This window comes from Pipistrellus hanaki (assembly GCF_964339955.1).
Source record: "Pipistrellus hanaki genome assembly, chromosome: 15".
NCBI classification, from domain to species: Eukaryota; Metazoa; Chordata; class Mammalia; order Chiroptera; family Vespertilionidae; genus Pipistrellus; species Pipistrellus hanaki.
Window position 1 is genome coordinate 30,563,212 of NC_140517.1, and position 13,656 is coordinate 30,576,867.

The following is a 13,656-nucleotide window of genomic DNA, read 5'->3' on the forward strand; positions in this document are numbered from 1 at the left end:
CTATTATCTCAGGAGATGGGAGGAGTTGTCATTGGATAGGGGATCATGGGGCCTTCTATGTCCTTTATTCTTTAAAAAAAAAAAAAAAATATATATATATATATATATATATATATATATATATATATATATATATATATATATATATATTATTGATTTTTTTACAGAGAGGAAGGGAGATAGAAAGCTAGAAACATCGATGATAGAGAAAAATCGACCAGCTGCCTCTTGCACACCCCCTACTGGGGATGTGTCTGCAACCAATGTACATGCCCTTGACCAGAAACGAACCTGGGACCTCTCAGTCCGCAGACCGATGCTCTATCCACTGATCCAAACCGGTTTTGGCTGTCCTTTATTTTTTAGGTAATGACGATTCACAGTTTTTCACACAAGTATAAGCCAAACATCTATATTTTATACTAAGTACAAAATACATTTCACAATAAAAAGTAAAAAGTAATCATGGGTTAGGGCTGGGAATAAAAATTTATCAATCTCACAAGGATTGTCCTGAAGGTTTAATGAATTCATAGACACACAAAAATTGGTACACAATATGAGCTAAGTAAGTACTGGCTCTGATCAGTACATGCTGTGTATGCATAATCTCATTGGTGCCTATGACCCTGGTAATCATCCTTGTGTCCAGAGATCCAATAAACCATCTCAGGTTCAATGATTCACTAGAGGGACTCACAGAACTCAGGAAAAGAAGAAAATATCAAAGGAAAGAGGAGCATTGGGTCCCTGAAATGCCAGGCACAAGAGTCTAGTTGTCCTTGCCCAATAGAATCAAGTGAATAGCACCCAGTCTTCCCACCAAAGTGTGACAACATAGAGAGAGCACTGCAGCCAGGAATGCTAACATGCGCCTATGCGCCTTTGATCAGGTGCAGCATCTGAGAGATATGTACCGTCACCCTGACCCAAACAACTCTCCCAGGAGAACTTCAAATGCAAGGAATCAAGCACAGAGATACTGGCCAAGTGTGGGGATCAGAATCATCTGCTTCTGACTTCCACCCCAGATTTCCCCTTGCAACCTCTAAACTACTCCTTCCTCATTCCCTGGTGGTTTTGTTTTGTTTTATTTCCTAACAAGCCAGTCGTCCCCAGGGACAAGCAGCACAGATTAGGTGTTATAACTCTTGTTGAATGAATGTATGAAACAAACAAAGAGTGATGTCTCACCCCTCTGGCAACTCCAGATGAATGAGCATTTGACTCTCTGGACCAACCTCAATGTATGAACCTTTCTGCAAAGTTTCCACCTCAAGGACACCTCACCCTTGCTCCCACTTCTCTGAGGATAAAGAAAGAACTTTAAATGTTCTACATTGCTCATCAGTGTCTCAATTTTGGCTGCACATTGAGACCACATGGGGAGATTTTTATTTTAATAATTATTTTACAATAAAAATCATTTTTCCATTGGTGTACAGATAATTTAACATACAGATTTCATTTACCACCACTCCCATTCACTGCAATCACAATAAGAACTTCTAGTACAGCCACATCCTCTCCCCATCCATCACTCCTGATGACCACTGATCTTTTTTTCATCTCTGTAGTTTTGTCTTTTTGAGAATGTCAAAATATGTGGAGTCATACAGTATGTAGTCTTTTGAGACTGGCTTCTTTCACTCAGCACAACATCTTTGAGATTCACCTAAGTTGTTGCATGTAGCAAGAGGCTTTTCTTTTTATTGCTGTACTAGAGGCCTGGTGCATGAAATTTGTACACAGGGTGGGGATGTCCCTAAGCCCAGCCTGCACCCTCTCCAAACTGGGACCCCCCCAGTGGGACCAGGTCTAAACGGGCAGTCAGACATTCCTCTCACAATCCAGGACTGCTGGCTCCCAACTGCTCGCCTGCCCACCTTCCTGATTACTCCTAACCACTTCTGCCTGCCAGCCTGATCACCCCCTAACCGCTCCCCTAACAGCCTGATTGATGCCTAACAGCTACCCTGCCAGCCTGTTTGCCCCCAACTTCCCTCCTCTGCCGGCCTGGTCACCCCTAACTGCCCTCCCCTGCAGGCTTGATCACCCCCAACTGCCCTCCCTTGCAGGTCTGACCCCTCCCAAATGCCCTCCCCTGCTGGCCATCTGGCCATCTTGTGGTGGCCATATGTGTCCACATGGTGGCAGGATCTTTGACCACATGGGAGCAGCTATTGTGTGTTGGAGTGATGGTCAATCTGCATATACTCTTTTATTAGATAGGATAGTATTCCATTGTGTGGCTGTACCTCAGTTTGTTTATCTATTCATCTGTTGAAGGATATTTGTATTGTTTGTAGCACTTGGTGAACTTTTAAAAAATCATCTGAGGGTATTTTTTCCTTTGATTTTTTTTTAGAGAGTGGAAGGGAGGGAGGAGGGGGCAGAAAGAGAGAGAGAGAAACATCAATATAAGAGACACATTGATTGGTTGCCCCAACCAATACCGGGTATCGAACCACAACTAAGATATGTGCCTTTGACTGGGAATTGATCCTAAAATACTTTGGTCTGCAGGCCGACTCTCTAATCACTGAGCCAAACCGGCAAGGACTTAGTAAACTTTAAAAAAATCTTGACATTGAGCCCTATCCTCATAGAGTCTGATATAATTAGTTGCTAGCATTGGGAGTATCCCTAGCTTTCCTGGTGATTAAATTGTTCACCCTGGCTAAGTAGCATGGCCTTCCACAATTTGGCCCCTTCACTTCTCTGACTTAGCTTCCACATCTTCCCTGCCCTTGCCTTCTTTGATACTCCTCACTGCCCCTCAAACACACCAAGCTTCCTTCTCTTTCAGGGCTTTTGTACTTACTGTTTCTTTTTCCTTAAAACTCTTATCTTCCTTATTTTCCTAATTAACTTCCACGTGTCCTCAGATCTCAGGATTTAAGATACCTCCTCACAGGCCTAGCCTAAACAGCCTCTCAACCTCAAGATGAGTGAATACTTACACAATGTCCCTCACTAGGGTGTGAGCATACTTAGGGCATGGACCACACTTGTTTTTGTAAATAATTTATCCCCACTGATTATCACAGGACTTTTTCCCCCTTGAATAAATGGATGATTTCATGGATTTCTTTGACATTTGTTTTGAACAAGGGACTTGGAGATTCCTTCATGTGGCAATACAGGTAGATCGTGCCTAAGATCCACTTCTTGAGTGTCAGAGACAGCAAGAGTACTGTACAGCTCTGCTGTTCTGAATGCATATGTTCTTTTTCTTTTTAAAATTTTTTTTAAAAAAATAAATCTTTTACAATTGTTTCTCTTCCCGTCCCCCCGCCCCTAGCTCCCTTCCACCAGTTCCAGCCCCACCTCTGCCCTTACCTCCCTCCGCCCCCGCCTTTGTCTTCATCCATAGGTGTACGATTTTTTAAAATATATTTTATTGATTTTTTTACAGAGAGGAAGGGAGAGAGATAGAGAGATAGAAACATTGATGAGAAACACATCGATCAGCTGTGCCTCCTGCACATCCCCCACTGGGGATGTGCCCGCAGCCAAGGTACATGCCCTTGACCAGAATCGAACCCGAGACCCCCCAGTCTGCAGGCCGACGCTCTATTCACTGAGCCAAACCGGTCCTGGCTAGGTGTACAATTTTTTAATTTTAATTTTAATTTTTAAAATATATATTTTATTGATTTTTTTACAGAGAGGAAGGGAGAGAGATAGAGAGCTAGAAACGTCGATGAGAGAGAAACATCGACCAGCTGCCTCCTGCACACCCCCCACCGGGGATGCGCCCGAAACCAAGGTACATGTCCTGGACCGGAATCGAACCCTGTACCTTTCAGTCCACAGACCGACGCTCTACCACTGAGCCAAACCGGTTTTGGCTAGGTGTACAATTTTAATCCAGTCTCTTCCTGCACTCCCCCACATCCCTTTCCCCCTGATAATTATCAACCCACTCCCTTTCTTTGCCCCTGATTCTATTATATTCACAAGTTTATTCTGTTCATCAGATTTTTAATTCACTTGATTTTTAGATTCACTTGTATATATATATATATATATATATATATATATATATATATATATGTTGATCATATTTTTATCTTTTTTCTTCTTTTTTCTCTTCTTAAAGAATACCTTTCAACATTTCATATAATACTGGTTTGGTGGTGATGAACTCCTTTAGCTTTTTCTTATCTGTGAAGCTCTTTATCTGACCTTCAATTCTGAATAACTTTGCTGGGTAGAGCAATCTTGGTTGTAGGTTCTCGCTATTCATCACTTCGAATATTTCTTGCCACTCTCTTCTGGCCTGCATAGTTTCTGTTGAGAAATCAGCTGATAGTCGTATGAGTGCTCCCTTATAGGTAACCAACTGCTTTTCTCTTGCTGCTTGTAAGATCCTCTTTTTGTCTTTTGCCCTTGGCATTTTAATTATGATGTGTCTTGGTGTGGTCCTCTTTGGATTCCTCTTGTTTGGGGTTCTGTGCGCTTCCTGGACTTGTAAGTCTATTTTTTTCACCAGGTGGGGGGGAGTTTTCTGATAATATTTCTTCAAATAGGTTTTCAGTATCTTGCACTCTCTCTTCTTCTGGCACCCCCATAATTCTGATGTTGGTACGCTTGAAGTTGTCCCAGAGGCTCCTTACACTGTCTTCAACTTTCTGGATTCTCTTTTCTTCTTGCTTCTCCAGAGGAGTGTCCTTTGGCTCTTTGTATTCCAATTTGACTTGGTTCTTGAGTTTCTTCAGTCTGCTGTTGGAGCTCTGTATAATATTGAGTTGCCCTAAGAGCAGTTGCTGATAGTGGAATTGCTATTGAGATGCTGAGTCTTGGGTATTGGTAAAATGGGGGATCTGATCTTGGTACTCTCAAGTTAAGCCAAGGCCCTGAAAGTGACTGAGATGGACTTGGTCAATAGTTTTATCTTAAGTACAACCAGAAACAGAAGCAAATCCTCTCTGAAGAAAGGCTTCCTCAATTTAAGTTTGCAGGACTCCAAGTAACTAAGATTAAACCATAAGTTTATCCTCAAAAAAATCACCAAACACACAAGAAAGTAAGCCACCATGAGTGAGAGTAAGCAGAGCAATTGTTTTATCCCTGACTAGTGTGACTTAGTAGTTAGTGTCAGCCCCCACACCAAATGGTCACAGGTTCGATTCCTAGTCAAAGGTACAATCCCTGGCCCCAGTATGGGTACATGAAAGAAGTAACTAATCCATGTATCTCTCTCACATTGATGTTTCACTCTCCCTTCTCTCTCTCTCTCTCTCTCTCTCTCTCTCTCTCTCTCCCTCCCTCCCTCCCTCCCTCAAAAAAATAAAGGGAACAATTGTTCCAGTTATTTATTGCTGGGGGGGGGGGGCGGGAAACTATCCATAATCTTGGTGGCTTAAAACAATAGCAATAATTTATTTTGCTAATAAATTGACAATTTGTGTAGGGCTCAGACTAGCTAGCTAATTTCTGCTCCATGTAGTATGAGTAGGGGCAGTTCAACTTGAGGCTGGAGGATGCACTTTCAAGATGCTATATGCACATGTCGGATAACATGGTGCTGGCTGGTTGACTGTAACCGCAGTCGAGGCTGTGGGCTGTGGGCTGTGGGCTTTACTTCTTCTCCATAGGATACTTGGGGCTTCTTTACAGCACAGTGGTCAAGTTCTTAGACTGAGCATCCTGCAGGAATTAGGAATAAGCTGTACTACCTTTTATGACCTAGCCTTGGAAATCACACTGTGTTACCTCTGCCACAGTAATAAACCTGCTTAAATCAAAGTGGAAACATAGTTCCTATTTTATCTTTCAGCAGATAATGTCAAGTCACATTGTAAGAGGAGAAAATCTTGTTGTGGCTATCTTCAAAAAATACAATATGTCACAACAAATTAAGACATGACAGAATCTCAGATATTGGAATTGTCAAACTCAGACTATAAACTAGACCTTTGTAAAATGTTTAATATATATTTTAATTGATTTTTATAGAGAGGAAAGGAGAGGGATAGAGAGTTAGAAACATCGATGAGAGAGAATCATCAATCAGCTGCCTCTTGCACACCTCCCACTGGGGATGTGCCCGCAACCCAGGTCCATGCCCTTGACCAGAATCGAACCCGGGACCCTTCAGTTCACAGGCTGACACTTTATCCACTGAGCCAAACCAGTTTCGGCTGTAAAATGTTTAAATAAATAAAATACACACTCACAAATATAAGCAAACAACAAGAATGTCAGGGTGAAAAAGTTTACTTGAAAAATAAAACAAAAGATGAAACTTCTGGAGATAAAAACTATAATGAATATAATTCTTAAAATAAAAATTAAAAACTCTGCATTTAGATATAGCTGAAGACAGAACTATTGAACTGAAAGATACATTAGAGGAAATTACACAGCACAGAGAGACAAAGAGATGAATATATGAATATATACACTGAATATCTAACAAAAGTCCCTCAAACATAAATTAGAGGGAATGCAAAAAAAAGAGAACCAGGATGGTGGAATAGATAAACATATTATTCACTGCCTCCTACAACCACATCAAAATTACACCTAAGATACAAAGTAACCATTACTCAGAATTTTCTAAAATCTGGTTGAACCAAAATCCTACAACTTAAGAAGTAAAGAAGAAAGCATGTTGAGACTGGTAGGAGAGGCAGAGGTGCAGAATTGGCTGGCCTGACACCCACATGTGGCATTCTTTTCATTGGGAGGGATATTTTGGCTGTGGGGGCCTCCTGTGAGGAGCAAGGCATCCCAGCCCCACACCAGACCCCTCAGCCCAGGCTTCCAATACCAGGAAAAGAAATTCCCATAACTTCAGGCTATAAAAACCAATGGGAATTGTAGCTGAGTGGCAGAGAGGCTACTGGAGTCCCAACAGTTCTTCTTAAAGGGTCAGTTCAAGGACTTACTCAGATTCACTCCCTCTGAGCTGCAGCACTGGGGCAGTGGCTTGGGGGGAAGGGGGTATCCAGGGACATTTGGGGAGGAACTGGATTGTGTGGCATCGGGGCTGACTGGCAGAATCTCCATCAATGTGGCTGACACTGTGTGCTCTGAGACCCTATCCTATCCAATTTGCAGCTCCACTGAAGCTGTTGGTAGCAACTTTTCCATATGAATGGCCTGTCCTGGCTCAGGCTTCAGACTTTTCTAAAATCTCTCAAACAAGCATCAGCCCCTTATCAACAAGAGGTTCAAAGCCCAGCACTAGCAACAAGCTGACTTGCTTCACAGCTGATCCTCTCCTGGGCACTTCCAAGTCCAACACAAGTATCCATTTGCAGATCACTCTGTAGCTCCTGCTGGGTGACCCTTCCTGGGAGGTCCTAGAGCCAGTGCACTCAGTAGACAGTTTCAGACCACATCACATTATAATTTACACATCTACAAGTGACACATTCAAGGGACAGACTTAGTAAGCACCTATCGAAGCAAGCCCTGCTCCACAGCAACTCTTCCACAGTAGTCACAGCTGGTCCCCATAGCCAATTGACATGAAGGTCAAATCCTCCTAGTGACACCAACATTAACCAAGGCTCAATTACCAGAAGACTGCACACAGCCTAAACAGAGGAACACATAGAGTTCCCAGTTCAGGTGACTGGAGGCTGAGCCACTGGACCCTATAGCACACGTACTACTCAAGGCCACTTTACCAATTCCAGGTGACACAGCAGCTCTACCTAATACATGGGAGCAACACAGGGAATCAGCCAAAATGTGGAGACAAAGAAACATGTCACAAATGAAAGAACAAAAGAAATCTCCAGATAAAGAACAATGAAACAGAAGCAAACAAACTACTAGATAAAGAGTTGAAAACAATGGTTATAAGGATGCTAAAGGATCTTAATGAGAGCTTCAAGGGATTTAGTGACAATTTCAAGAATCTGAGTGAGAACATCAAAGACATGTAAAGGACCAGTTAGAAATTAAGCATATGATAATTGAAATAAAGAATAATTTACAGGGATTCAACAGTAGAATAGAAGATTCTGAAAAATCAAATCAGCTATTTGAAATATGAGGAAGCAAAAAACACCCAATCAGAAGAGCAAAAAGAAAAGTAAATCAGAAAATATGAAGATAGTGTAAAGAGCCTCTGGGACAATTTCAAGTGTACCAGCATTCACATCATTCGGGTGACAGAAGGAGAAGAGAGAGAGCAAGATATTGAAAACCTATTTGAAGAAATAATGACAGAAAACTTCCCCTACTGGATAAAATAAATAGGCTTAAAAGTCCAGGAAGTGCAGAGAATCCAAACAAGAGGAACCAAAAGAAGCAATTGGGGAAGGGGAAGAGGAACAATTGTAATAATCTGAACAATAAAGATATATTAAATTAAAAAGTAATAACTTTATTGATTTCAGAGAGGAAGGGAGAAGGAGAGAAAAATAAAAATAAAAAATCAGTGAGAGGGAATCATTGGTCGGCTGCCTCCTTCATGCTCTCCACTGGGGATTGAGCCCATAACCTGGGTATATGCCCTGACCAGGAATTGAACCATGACCTCCTGTTCCATAGGTTGACACTCCGGCAAAAATGCTCTGGCCACATTCAAGTGATACACCTATTCATGTAGCCCCAAGTAGAGCCCCGAGGTAGAACACACAAAGCCTAGCTAACATGGGGGACTAGCCACTGCTTCTTTTTTTTTTTTTTAGCCACTGCTTCTTGCCAAGAGTCACCATGGAAAAAAAGTGAGTGGATACTGGATGGCAGAACACGATGCTAAGTGAGTAATTCTGATGGTTCTAGGAGAGAAAACATAAAAATAATTTAGAATAGGGATTGGCAAGTGAAAACAGCTCATTGTCTGCTGTTGTCTGAAATAGGCAACGGTTTGCTGTCACCCATAGGATCAAGTACAAACACCCTAAGATGACCTTCATGGTTTATTGTTGTCCATATCACTGGCTTGACTGTTATTCTCCAGCAACAATTTTGGGAAAAATCCCTCTGCACATTGTGCTCCTTTCTGCTCTCTATGCTTTCATGTCCTGCAGAGCTACTTGGCCTTTAATGTTGGGGCTTGGTGACCACTTAATGTGCAGAAGGACACTTTCGCCACCACCACCACCACCACCACCACCACCAAATTTTTTCTGCAGCACAGACCTTTCCATTGAACTCCAGACTCCAATATACAATCTACTTAGAATCTCAGGCTCTACTGGCTCTTCTCAAACGGGGAGACACCGCTCCCTGGTGGGAGTTTGGAAATTTGCACAAACGTTGGTTGCCACATTGATTGGAGGGTGCTACAGACTTTGACTTCAGGAACCAGAAATGCTTGACACTTCCTCTCCATCCTGAAAACTTGAAAATGTTCTTAAAGTCACTCATGTGGGTAAAAATTATTTTATAATAATCTGAAATTATTAATATAATATATACATACATGGACATTTTTTATATTGTTGAAAATATACTTTTTCTTAAATTAAACTATGATGTAAATAGAATTAAAATTTTGTTGTTATTCAGCACAGTATCAAAGACTGTTCACCATATTAGAAAATCACAACTTCAACTATAATGGCACCTATAAGATATAATGTAAAATTTTGATGTAAAGCAGGCATAAAGAAATGGGCCCATACTATCAGTGTTCAGTATGACAAATTTTCAGAAAGTGACAACACCTGTGTAACTAGCACCCAGGTCAAGGAACAACAACATTATTGGCCTCCTAGAAGCCTTGTGACCTGTTGTAATCTCTCTGTATCTCTCCCCCTATCAGTGACAGGGCTTTGCATAAACCAGAATGCATCATGTGACCAATTTTGATTGCTACTGCCAAAAATTAGTTTTGCCTATTTTTAACTTTAAATGAATGAAATCATGCAGTATGGTCTCTTTTTTTGTCTGACTTCCTTGGTCCAATATTATTCCTGTGACAGAAACAAATTCATAAATACAGGGAACAAACTGATGGCTGCCAGGTGGGTGGAGGTTCGGGGGCTAAGTGAAAAAAGGTGAAGGGATTAAGAAGTACAAATTGGTAGTTACAAATAGTTCTGAGGATGTACAATAATTACAGCATAGGGAATAGAGTCAATAATATTGTAATAACTATGAATGGTGGCAGGAGGTACTCAACTTATCAGGGGATCACTTTGTAAGTTATATAAATGTTTAATCACTATGTTGTACACCTGAAAATAAAATATTGAATGTTATCTGCAATGGAAAATTTAAAAACAATAATGGGCATTTGCCTAGGTAAATAAATATAATTCACAAGTCCATTTTAGTTAATTAATTAATTATTACTACATTGATGAACATTTGGGTTCTTTTCAGTTGTATACTGTTATAAATATATCAGGGGCTAGCAATAAATGTCTGCACATCTGTCTTACCTTAGTCTTAGCTGTAGAAATCTAGGGAAGTCTAATTTGTGGATTACTAATTTATATCCTACAATGATGGCCTTTTTGTTACATCATTGCTAACACTGCATAGCATTCTTTTAAATATTGGTCACCTGATCATAAACAATTATATTTTATTTGTTTTTGTAATTTTTATATTGAATATGTTTCCACATATTTGTAATTTTTATATTGAATATGTTTCCACATATTTGTCACTTTTTTGTGTGTGTGACCTGCTTGTACTTGCCCACTTTTCTATTAGGATGGTCAGCTTATTTTACTCCTTTGTAACAGTTCAGTTTGAAAAAATTATTATGTTTGTGAGATTCATCCACGTTGTTATGTATATCAGTAATTCATTTATCCTCAATGTCATGGCCATTGGATGATTACACAATTGAGCTATTCATTCTCCTTTGATGGACACTTTGGTTGCTTACAGTTTCTGGTAACAACGAATTTTGTAATTCAACTCTTTTTGTTCACATATGTAAGCATATATGTTGTGTAATTATGGGTCAAAGGGCAATGCATATGTTCAGACTTCACAGGTATAAATACTTCTTGCAAAATGGTTGCATTGCCGAAACCAGTTTGGCTCAGTGGATAGAGCGTCAGCCTGCGGACTGAAAGGTCCCAGGTTTGATTCCCGTCAAGGGCCTGTACCTTGGTTTCAGGCACATCTCCAGTAGGAGGTGTGCAGGAGGCAGCTGGTCTATGTTTCTAGCTCTCTATCCCTCTCCCTTCTTCTCTGTAAAAAATCAATAAAATATATTTAAAAATAATAATAAGTTAAAGAAAACTAGGAAAATCCTCATATGTTCAACTAGAGGCCTGGTGCACAAAATTCATGCACGGGTGTGTGTGTCCCTCAGCCCAGCCTGCACCCTCTCCACTCTGGGACTCCTCCAGGGATGTCCAACTGCCCATTTAGGCCCAGTCGGGGATATCCCTCTCACAATCTAGGACTGCTAGCTCCCAACTGCTCTCCTGCCTGCTTTCTTGATTGCCTCTAACCACTTCTGCCTGCCAGCCTGATCACCCCCTAACCACTCCCATGCCAGCCTGATTGATGTCTAACTGCTACCCTGCCAGCCTGTTTGCCCCCAACTTCCCTCCTCTGCCAGCTGGTCACCCCTAACTGCCCTCCTCTGCAGGGTTAATTGCCTCCCAACTGCCCTCCCCTGCTTGCCTGATCACCCACAACTGCCCTCTTTTGCAGGGCTGGACCCTCCCAACTGCCTTCCCCTGCTGGCAATCTTGAGATGGCCATCTTGTGTCCACATTGGGGCAGAATCTTTGATCACATGGGGGCGGCCATCTTGTGTGTTGGAGTGATGGTCAATCTGCATATTACTCTCTTATTAGATAGGATAGAGGCCTGGTACATGGGTGGATGCTAGCTGGTTTGCCCTGAAGGATGTCCTGGATCAGGGTTGGGGTTCTCTTGGGGTGTGGGGTGGTCTGGACTAGGGGCCTGTGGTGGTTTGCAGGCCAGCCACAACCTCCCGAGACCCAAGTTGAGGCTCTGGTATCTGGAATTTATTTATCTTCTATAATTGAAACTTTGTAGCCTGGAGTGAAGGCCTGAGCTGGCTAAGGCTGCAGAAGCTTGGCTTCCTCTATCGCCTGGGGCAATGCTAGCCTCCTGCTCTTCCAGCTCCTTGGTTGCTGCCATTTCTGTTGGAATTTACTTACCTTCTATAATTGAAACTTTGTACTCTTGAGTGGAGGCCTGGGCCCACCAGGGTGTGTGGAAAATTTGGCTTTCTCTATTGCCAGGGAAACCCAAGCCTCCCTCCTGCTCTTTGTAGCCACAGCCATCTTGATTGGGTTAATTTGCATGCTCACTCTGATTGGCTTGTGGACATGGCTTGTGGGCGTGGCTTTGAGTGTAGCACAGTGATGGTTAATTTGCATATTACTATTTTATTAGATAGGATAACCCAGAAACACATTTTTAAGTACCTTGTAGGATAACAAAGACATGAAAATGAGAAAATACTTCAAACTAAATAACTAATTTTTTTTATTATTGATTTTTTACAGAGAGGAAGGGAGAGGCATAGAGAGCTAGAAACATCGATGAGAGAGAAATACTGACCAGCTGCCTCCTGCACACCCCCTACTGGGGATGTGCCTGCAACCAATGTACATGCCCTTGACCAGAATCGAACCTGGGACCTTTCAGTCTGCAGGCTGACGCTCTATCCACTGAGCCAAAGCGGTTTCGGCTAAATAATTAAAATTTTAGGTGATATCATTATGACACCATAAGATGTCCCTCTTTTTACCCCACTTTTTAAACAATGAATTAAATATCCATCCATGGACAAAATTGCCTTTGTGTGATTTGAAGTGTCCAGCACCACAGGGCATGGGAGGAGTCTTGCCCAACTTAGCTCTGGTACTAGATAGCCCTCAGTAATTCAGGATTGATTAAAGACATAAAAACAAGACCTGATACCATAATTCCTGGAAGCAAATTTAGGGAAGAAGCCCTCAACACTGGTCTCAGCAATGATTTTTTGGATGATACTAAAAGCAATAAAAGTAAAAATAACCTCAATCTATATTAAAATTTAAGGTTTCTTCACAGCAAAAAAACAAGCAACAAAATTAAAAAGCAATATTCAGGCCTCCCTGGCATAGCTCAGTGGTTGATCATCAACCTATGAAGTCACTGTTTGATTCCTGATTGGGACACATACCTGGGTTGTGGGCTCAATCCCTAGTGTGGAGCTTGCAGGAGGTGGCCAATCAAGGATGCTCTCTCATCATTGATATTTCTATCTCTCTCTCCCTCTCCCTTCTTCTTTGAAATCAATAAAATAATAGTTTTAAAAAGTAAAGTAGGAGTGGAGACCTAAAGAAAGATTATACCTAACTATACTCTGTTCTCCATGGAAATAGATTTCTGATATGTTTTCCTGCTATGCAATGTAAAGAATAAGAATTATCTCACTGTGCTGCTTTATTGTGCAGCCTGTTTTTTTTTTTTTATTAAGGTACATATCTTTCCATTGCGCCCCCCCATACCCATACATGCCCTCCCCCCCCCCCCCAGCCCATCAGAGTTTTTCGTCCATTGGTTTTGCTTATATGCATGCATACAAGTCCTTCGGCTGATCTCTTATCTCCCCCATATCTCCCTATCCTCCCCGCTGTAATTTGACAGTCTGTTTGTTGCTTTACTGTCTCTGTATCTATCTTTTTGTTCATCAATTTATAATGTTCTTTATTATCCATAAATGAGTGAGGTTATGTGGTGTTTCTCTTTCAT